The sequence below is a fragment of the Uloborus diversus genome, unplaced genomic scaffold, assembly GCF_026930045.1.
Source record: "Uloborus diversus isolate 005 unplaced genomic scaffold, Udiv.v.3.1 scaffold_846, whole genome shotgun sequence".
NCBI classification, from domain to species: domain Eukaryota; kingdom Metazoa; phylum Arthropoda; class Arachnida; order Araneae; family Uloboridae; genus Uloborus; species Uloborus diversus.
In genome coordinates, this window is record NW_026559062.1 from 62,793 (window position 1) to 72,498 (window position 9,706).

At 40.3% G+C, this 9,706-nt stretch overlaps 1 non-coding gene across 1 annotated transcript; it reads left to right on the forward strand.

Annotated features, from left to right (window-relative positions):
* The first annotated feature begins 2,998 nt into the window (after positions 1–2,998).
* On the forward strand, positions 2,999–3,071 carry Trnag-ucc (transfer RNA glycine (anticodon UCC)). The gene has a single exon. It is a non-coding gene; the product is annotated as a tRNA-Gly (tRNA).
* The last annotated feature ends 6,635 nt before the right edge of the window (positions 3,072–9,706 follow it).

The window sequence follows — 9,706 nt, forward strand, 5'->3', positions numbered from 1 at the left end:
AGGTTGGCTGGCTGGCTGTTTCTGGCTTGGTGGGTGAGCGAGTGGTAGGGTTTGGTTTGTTGGCTGCCTGGCAGGGTTTGTTGGCAGGCTGTCTAGTTAGTTGGTTGGTTAATTGGTTGGTCGATAGGTTCGCTGGCTGGCTGTTTCTGGCTTGGTACATGAGCGGGTGGTAGGGTTTGGTTTGTTGGCTGCCTGGCAGGGTTTGTTGGCTGGCTGTCTAGATAGTTGGTTGGTTAATTGGTTGGTCGATAGGTTGGCTGGCTGGGTGTTTCTGGCTTGGTGGGTGAGCGGGTGGTAGGGTTTGGTTTGTTGGCTGCCTGGCAGGGTTGGTTGGCTGGCTGTCTAGTTAGTTAGTTGGTTGTTTGGTTAATTTGTTGGTCGATAGGTTGGCTGGCTGGCTGTTTCTGGCTTGGTGGGTGAGCGAGTGGTAGGGTTTTGTTTTGTTGGCTGCCTGGCAGGGTTGGTTGGCTGGCTGTCTAGTTAGTTGGTTGGTTGGTTTGTTAATTGGTTGGTCGATAGGTTGGCTGGCTGGCTGTTTCTGGCTCGGTGGATGAGCGGATGGTAGGGTTTGGTTTGTTGGCTGCCTGGCAGGGTTGGTTGGTTGGCTGTCTAGTTAGTTGGTTGGTTGGTTAATTGGTTGGTCATTAGGTTGGCTGGCTGGCTGTTTCTGGCTTGGTGGTTGAGCGGGTGGTAGGGTTTGGTTTGTTGGCTGCCTGGCAGGGTTGGTTGGCTGGGTTGCTAGTTAGTTGGTTGGTTGGTTGGTTGGTTGGTTGGTTAATTGGTTGGTCGATAGGTTGGCTGGCTGGCTGTTTCTGGCTTGGTGGGTGAGCGAGTGGTAGGGTTTGGTTTGTTGGCTGCCTGGCAGGGTTTGTTGGCAGGCTGTCTAGTTAGTTGGTTGGTTAATTGGTTGGTCGATAGGTTCGCTGGCTGGCTGTTTCTGGCTTGGTACGTGAGCGGGTGGTAGGGTTTGGTTTGTTGGCTGCCTGGCAGGGTTTGTTGGCTGGCTGTCTAGATAGTTGGTTGGTTAATTGGTTGGTCGATAGGTTGGCTGGCTGGGTGTTTCTGGCTTGGTGGGTGAGCGGGTGGTAGGGTTTGGTTTGTTGGCTGCCTGGCAGGGTTGGTTGGCTGGCTGTCTAGTTAGTTAGTTGGTTGTTTGGTTAATTTGTTGGTCGATAGGTTGGCTGGCTGGCTGTTTCTGGCTTGGTGGGTGAGCGAGTGGTAGGGTTTTGTTTTGTTGGCTGCCTGGCAGGGTTGGTTGGCTGGCTGTCTAGTTAGTTGGTTGGTTGGTTTGTTAATTGGTTGGTCGATAGGTTGGCTGGCTGGCTGTTTCTGGCTCGGTGGATGAGCGGATGGTAGGGTTTGGTTTGTTGGCTGCCTGGCAGGGTTGGTTGGTTGGCTGTCTAGTTAGTTGGTTGGTTGGTTAATTGGTTGGTCATTAGGTTGGCTGGCTGGCTGTTTCTGGCTTGGTGGTTGAGCGGGTGGTAGGGTTTTGTTTGTTGGCTGCCTGGCAGGGTTGGTTGGCTGGCTGTCTAGTTAGTTGGTTGGTGGGTTGGTTAATTGGTTAGTCGATAGGTTGGCTGGCTGGCTTTTTCTGGCTTGGTGGATGAGCGGGTGGTAGGGTTTGGTTTGTTGGCTGCCTGGCAGGGTTGGTTGCCTGGCTGTCTAGTTAGTTGGTTGGTTGGTTTGTTAATTGGTTGGTCGATAGGTTGGCTGGCTTGCTGTTTCTGGCTTGGTGGGTGAGAGGGTGGTAGGGTTTGGTTGGCTGGCTGTCTAGTTAGTTGGTTGGTTGGTTTGTTAATTGGTTGGTCGATAGGTTGGCTGGCTGGCTGTTTCTGGCTTGGTGGGTGAGCGGAGGTAGGGTTTGATTTGTTGGCTGCCTGGCAGGGTTGGTTGGCTCGCTGTCTAGTTGGTTGTTTGTTTGGTTGGCTAATTGGTTGGTCGATATCTTGGCTGGCTGGCTGTTTCTGGCTTGGTGGGTGAGCGGGTGGTAGGGTTTGATTTGTTGGATGCCTGGCAGGGTTGGTTTGCTGGCTGTCTATTTAGTTGGTTGGTTGGTTTGTTAATTGGTTTTTCTATAGGTTGGCTGGCTGGCTGTTTCTGGCTTGGTGGGTGAGCGGGTGGTAGGGTTTGGTTTGTTGGCTGCCTGGCAGTGTTGGTTGGCTCGCTGTCTAGTTAGTTGGTTTTTTGGTTGGTTATTGGTTAGTCGATAGGTTGGCTGGCTGGCTGTTTCTGGCTTGGTGGGTGAGCGGGTGGTAGGGTTTGGTTTGTTGGATGCCTGGCAGGGTTGGTTTTCTATCTGTCTAGTTAGTTGGTTGCTTGGTTGGTTAATTGGTTGCTCGATATTTTGTCTGGCTGTCTAGTTAGCTGGTTGGTTGGTTGGTTAATTGGTTGGTCGATAGGTTGGCTGGCTGGCTGTTTTTGGCTTGGTGGGTGAGCGAGTGTTAAGGTTTGGTTTGCTGGCTGCCTGGAAGGGTTGGTTGGCTGGCTAACTAGTTAGTTGGTTGGTTGGATTGTTAATTGGTTGGTCGATAGGTTGGCTAGCTGGCTATTTCTGGCTTGGTGGGTGAGCGGGTGGTAGGGTTTGGTTTGTTGGCTGCCTGGCAGGGTTGGTTGGCTGGCTGTCTAGTTAGTTGGTTGGTTGGTTTGTTAATTGGTTGATCGATAGGTTGGCTGGCTGGCTGTTTCTATTATGCTTAAGACTCCGCCCTACACAGCTCCGATAGCCCAATGGCTAGAGCGCTCGACTTCCGATCCAGTGGGCTTGGGTTCGAGTCCCTGTCGGAACGAAAATCGTCGATGTGTTTTTGATTTCTCGAAACTGAAAATTCTTTTTTTTTTCTTTTGAAATTCCTTCCTTTTGCGAACATGGATTATTTGCGTAGGGGAGAAAATTCTATGACAGTTTAGTTATTCGACCCGTAGACTTCAAAGTATTTAAATCAGTTCTAACCGAGGTGCATTTTTTGTTTTTATTATGCTTAAGATTCCGACCGACAGAGCTCCGATAGCCCAATGGCTAGAGCGCTTGACTTCCGATCTAGTGGGCTAGGGTTCGAGTCCCTGTCGGAACGAAAAACGTGGATGTGTTTTTGATTTCTCGAATTCGATTTTTTTTTCTTTTTAAATTCCTTCCTTTTACGAACATGGATTATTTGCGTAGGGAAGAAAATTCTATGACAGTTTAGTTATTCGACCCGTAGACTTCAAAGTATTTAAATCAGTTCTAACCGAGGTGCATTTTTTGTTTTTATTATGCTTAAGACTCCGACCGACAGAACACCGCTAGCCCAATGGCTAGAGCGCTCGGCTTCCGATCTTGTGGGCTTGGGTTCGAGTCCCTGTCGGAACGAAAATCGTCGATGTGTTTTTGATTTCTCGAATTCGATTTTTTTTTTCTTTTTAAATTCCTTCCTTTTGCGAACATGGATTATTTGCGTAGGGAAGAAAATTCTATGTCAGTTTAATTATTCGAACCGTAGACTTCGAAGTATTTAAATCAGTTATAACATAGGTGCAATTCTTGTTTTTATTATGCTTAAGACTCCGACCGCCAGAACACCGATAGCCCAATGGCTAGAGCGCTTGGCTTCCGATCTATTGGGCTTGGGCTTTAGTCCCAGTCGGAACGAAAGTCGTCGGTGTGTTTTTGATTTCTCGAATTCGAATTTTTTTTTTCTTTTTAAATTCCTTCCTTTTGGGAACATGGATTATTTGCTTAGGGAAGAAAATTCTATGTCAGTTTAATTATTCGACCCGTAGACTTCGAAGTATTTAAATCAGTTATAACATAGGTGCATTTATTGTTTTTATTATGCTTAAGACTCCGACCGCTAGAACACCGATAGCCCAATGGCTAGAGCGCTCGGCTTCCGATCTAGTGGGCTTGGGTTCGGGTCCCTGTCGGAACGAAAATCGACGATGTGTTTTTGATTTCTCGAATTCGATTTTTTTTTCTTTTTAAATTCCTTCCTTTTGCGAACATGGATTATTTGCGTAGGGAAGAAAATTCTATGTCAGTTTAATTATTCGACCCGTAGACTTTGAAGTATTTAAATCAGTTATAACATAAGTGCATTTTTTGTTTTCATTATGCTTAAGACTGCGTCTGAAAGAACACCGATAGCCCAATGGCTAGAGCCCTCGGCTTCCGATCTAGTGGGCTTGGGTTCGCGTCCCTGTCCGAATGAAAATAGGCGATGTGTTTTTGATTTCTCGAATTTTTTTTTTCTTTTTAAATTCCTTCCTTTTGCGAACATGGATTATTTGCGTAGGGAAGAAAATTCTATGTCACTTTAAAACCGTTTAACCGCCGAACTATTGACAGATGATCAAATTTGAGTAATTTTTTGAAATTATGTCTATTTATGTCTAGTAAATACAGAAATAAAATAAAATTTCCAGAAAAAAAATTTTTACTATGATTTTCAGTGTGTTCCATTTTTGGAACATTGGCGTTTTGCATGAAGTTTTTTTTTCAGAGAATTTTTTTAAACTAAGAGGTTTTGAATGCGGTTTTTATCTTAGCATACTTTATTGCGGAAAAAATAATATTTTAAATTGCATTTGTGTACATATCAGAATTCAGAAAATCCAATACTGAAATATCTAATGCCCATCATATGAAAGGAAGCGTTGCTGGTGAAGTCGTTAGTCGCAATGGAAAGATTTCTTAGTCGTATTTTTTTTTGCACATCGCGCAACGTCCTTGGGATGCAGATACAATATAATGTCCGTCAGACATTCTTGACCGTTTATGTAAATGACAACGAGGCCCTGGAGGTTTTTCCACTCGTACTTTTCTTCTTAGGAGGTGAGTTGTTATTTCTCTTCGGAACTCTAAATGCGTCATCTTGACTTCGTGTAAATCACAATGAAGTAACCAACTAGCTACAACTGAAATATTCAGCGCATTACTAAAAAGATTCCACCACCATTTTTTACTCCTCAAATGAGGTCTGTAGCTCCCTAAAAGTTTATCCAAGACGTCCACACCCCCATTCCTTCATTGTATCTCTTGATAAGATGAGGTTGTGGCACATCTATCTTGCAATCCTACGCATTTGAGTAACATTTTACAGATGCAAGTGTCTCATGTGTATAACAATTAGATGCTACTGTAACCACTGCATTATCTTTCCAGCTGCACATGTACACTGATCCATCAGATCGGATTTTTGGATTTCCGTGGACAATGGCCAGTTCGGTTTTCACGAATTGTTCCTGTTGCTCGTACACTTTTTTTTTTGATAGCTGAGAAATTAAGTCATATGATGTAAAAAAGTTATCAAAGTATACTTCATGCTTAGACGTGTCAGTCAAAACTGATAATAGATCATTTACAACTCTGGATCCTAATTGCACATCAGGGGATCCTTCTTTTTTGCCTGAATAAATCTCCATGGAATATGGGTATCCACTTGAAGAGCACAGCATCCAAATTTTGAAGCCGAATCTTATTGGTTTTCATCTAATAAACATTTTACATGAATGCCGACCGTAGTAGGGAACCATAGATTCATCTATGCTTAATTTTTCATGAAATACACCAAATTGTTGAGGGGTTTTACACAATTCTTCGTAAATAAGGAAAACTTTTCTTAGTTTGTCATTTTGTTTTAATTCATGGTTGTCCATCAAATGAAAGTTGTTTTTTACTTTTCGAAAACGATTTTGAGGCATAACTGTTAGTACAATTGGCACAGATGTATCTTCTGCACTGCTCCAATACATATCTTCAGAAGGAACAGAATGGTACCCACTAAATAGCAACAAACCAAAAAATTGTAGGATTTCATCTCTGTCAACATCTATTCTTCCTCAGTGATATTGCCTGGTTCATCAGGGGGTAATTGGCATATATCTACATCTGACAAATCCGAATCTGACAATGTCTCTAAATAAGCCACAGCTTAATCTACAGTAAGAAATCTTGTAGACATTTTTTAACATTTATGAACAGTTGGTATACGTCAAACAGAATTTCGTTTCGCCCGAAAACAAAGCTAGCGAATTATTGAACTGCATTTAAAATATGAAGAATAAAACTCTCACTAATATTATTTTTTATTATTACGTGACAATGCAGCTGTCCGAGCAGGTGTGGATTCGGAGCCATATAGTCCGTCAAACAGAAGACTGTTATTATTTTCTTTGCTAACGAAACGTCATATCCTTTCAAAATATAAACTTACTTGGTTTTGCCAACATCTACATCAGAGTACATTTAAAATGAGAAAAAAAAGAAACATATATTACGAAAAATGAAATTTCCCTTTGGAAGTCGAACGATTTACTTCTTGGAAATTTGACTCCCTAAAAGCGCCAATGTTCCAAAATTGGAACATGCTATTTTGAAGGGGTACACCTTTCGGAAATATCATTGTACATTTCTACAAGCATTTTAAAATCATACATTGAAGTATTTTTCACAACTATAATAAATATCATCACATTTTCTGAAAAAACCAATTTTTGGTAAATTTTATAAGAAAAAGTTGCAAAAAGCTAAAAAAACACTCATCTTTGAAAAATCGCAATAAATAATTGAAAACATATAAACAATGAAGCAGGAAATCAAAAAATACTTTGAAATAAGACTAAATTGTGTTAAAAAAAACTTGTTTATTTTAACGTTATTTCTTGGGAAAATTTTCACTTAAATATGATGTTCCATTTTTGGAACATTGGCGGGTAAACGGTTTCGAAGTATTTAACACTAGAAAGACGGAAGCGGTCATTTTGACCGCAAACGATTTTCAAATGCTCATATTTGCTGCGTTTAATTTTCAAACTCTTTTTCCTTCATTGACTTTTCCTAACTATTTATTAAGATTTTACAACAGTAATTTTTTTTCCTTTTAGGATTATTATTATAGTCGCTATAAATGTTTATACCTAGAAAGCCTGACTACGGTCAATTTGACCGCTAAGTGAACCTTTCTTTACGCATCCGTTTTCTTCTTTTTTCTCTTATCAGTTGTGTGTACTATGGACTATTGTTAGATGTCAGGGTGAGTAATGTTCTTTTGAGCTTGAGTAGTACCTGCTGGCCAGGTTTAATTCTTTGAACTGTTATGAAAATGCGAAACACCTGCTGGTTGCATGGTTTCAGTTTTCTGCTATCTGCACAGGGGCAAATTTGAGGAAGGTAAATTTGAAAAGCATGTGTCTGGACACGTGAAATCACTTTGGTTCTAAAAAGAAGTAAATATTAACAGGTAAATTGCAAAAATCTTTGCTGGAAATGTTTTGTGCGCCAAAACATGTGCTTTGCTTGAAGCATTGACGTTTATTTTCTTCGGTGATAATGAAGTGCTCAGTCACATAATTATCTTTATGGTGTCGAGAAGAACCGTTGACAAGCAGAATTTATAGGAAGATTAACTCCTGAAACTGTTGATTTATATCAAAAACAGATTATGGTTCGAATGAACAGACTGACATCTGAAGAGAAATATTCCTAGCGATGAGAATAGTTTGCTTTCATGAGATTATTGCGAATATTTTTCGGAGCTTAGATTTTCAGAAAAGGATTGTTCTTCTGAGTTAGATTCAGAAGAAACCTTGCCAATAAAAACTGATGCTCAAAATATAAAAATTAGTGAAAGAAAAAGAGAAAAGGGTCCGACGCCGAAAAAAAGGGGGAGATTTCAAACAAAGAAATCCTATTTCTCCAATTTCCTCCAACTTACCTTGACTGATCAACTTTGCTGCATATAAATAAATATCTACCTCAGGAAAAAGATTAAAATAGTGTGAAATTAAATTATGCAGAAATAAAACTACAAGCATTTGTTCTAATTGCCAAAAAAAAAAAAAAACTGTTAATGGCTAATATACAGGTGGCGTGATAACATAAGTATTTCGAAATACTGTAAAAGAATAGTAATGTACGGTATCTAGCGATATGAAGAAATTTTTTAAACCAAAAACACGCATGGTTGATTATAGTACTTGTCAGTTATTACATGCTAAGAAAATTTCCTCTTTTTTGTACAAATTTCCTCTTTCTCAATGCCAATTGTATAAAGCATGTGTATTTCACTTGATCGAACATAAAATTAAAAAAAAGCTATCTGAGACTTATTTGCAGACTATTTTACGATTAAATTGTTAAATAAAACTCTGATATGATGAAACAAATCTTTTCTATGGTTAAAAATCCCGAAAGGAGGAAATTTTCGTCTTTTAAGTATGGCGGTCAAAGTGACCGCTGCTAGTCTTTCTCGGTATACGCAAAACGCCGTCTTTCTAGTGTTAAATCAGTTATAACCGAGGTGCATTTTTTGTTTTTATTATGCTTAAGACTCCGACCGACAGAGCTCCGATAGCCCAATGGCTAGATCGCTCGGCTTCCGTTTTAATGTGCCTGGGTTCGAGTCCCAGTCGGAACGAAAATCCTCGATGTGTTTTTGATATCTCGAAACTGAAAATTCTTTTTTTTTATTTTGAAATTCCTTCCTTTTGCGAACATGGATTATTTGCGTAGGGAAGAAAATTCTATGTCAGTTTAATTATTCGACCCGTAGACTTCGAAGTATTTAAATCAGTTATAACATAGGTGCATTTCTTGTTTTTATTAAGCTTAAGACTCCGGCCGCCAGAACACCGATAGCCCAATGGCTAGAGCGCTCGGCTTCCGATCTAGTGGGCTTGGGCTTTAGTCCCAGTCGGAACGAAAATCGTCGATGTGTTTTTGATTTCTCGAATTCGATTTTTTTTTCTTTTTAAATTCCTTCCTTTTGGGAACATGGATTATTTGCTTAGGGAAGAAAATTCTATGTCAGTTTAATTATTCGACCCGTACACTTCGAAGTATTTAAATCAGTTATAACATAGGTGCATTTATTGTTTTTATTATGCTTAAGACTCCGACATTCAGAACACCGATAGCCCAATGGATAGAGCGCTCGGCTTCCGATCTAGTGGGCTTGGGTTCGAGTCCCTGTCGGAACGAAAATCGGCGATGTGTTTTTGATTTCTCAATTTTTTTTTTCTTTTTAAATTCCTTCCTTTTGCGAACATGGATTATTTGCTTAGGGAAGAAAATTCTATGTCAGTTTAATTATTCGACCCGTAGACTTCGAAGTATTTAAATCAGTTATAACATAGGTGCATTTATTGTTTTTATTATGCTTAAGACTCCGACATTCAGAACACCGATAGCCCAATGGATAGAGCGCTCGGCTTCCGATCTAGTGGGCTTGGGTTCGAGTCCCTGTCGTAACGAAAATCGGCGATGTGTTTTTGATTTCTCAATTTTTTTTTTCTTTTTAAATTCCTTCCTTTTGCGAACATGGATTATTTGCGTACGGAAGAAAATTCTATGTCACTTTAATTATTCGAACTGTAGACTTCGAAGTATTTAAATCAGTTACAACCGAGGTGCATTTTTTGTTTTTATTTTGCTTAAGACTCCGACCGACAGCCCAATGGCTAGAGCGCTCGGCTTCCGGTCTAGCGGGCTTGGTTTCGAGTCCCTGTCGAAACGAAAATCGTCTTTGTGTTTTTGATTTCTTGAAACTGAAAATTATTTTTTTTTTCTTTTGAAATTTCTTCCTTTTGCGAACTTGGATTATTTGCTTAGGGAAGAAAATTCTATGTCAGTTTAATTATTCGAACCGTAGACTTCGAAGTATTTAAATCAGTTATAACCGAGGTGCATTTTTTGTTTTTATTATGCTTAAGACTCCGACCGACAGAGCTC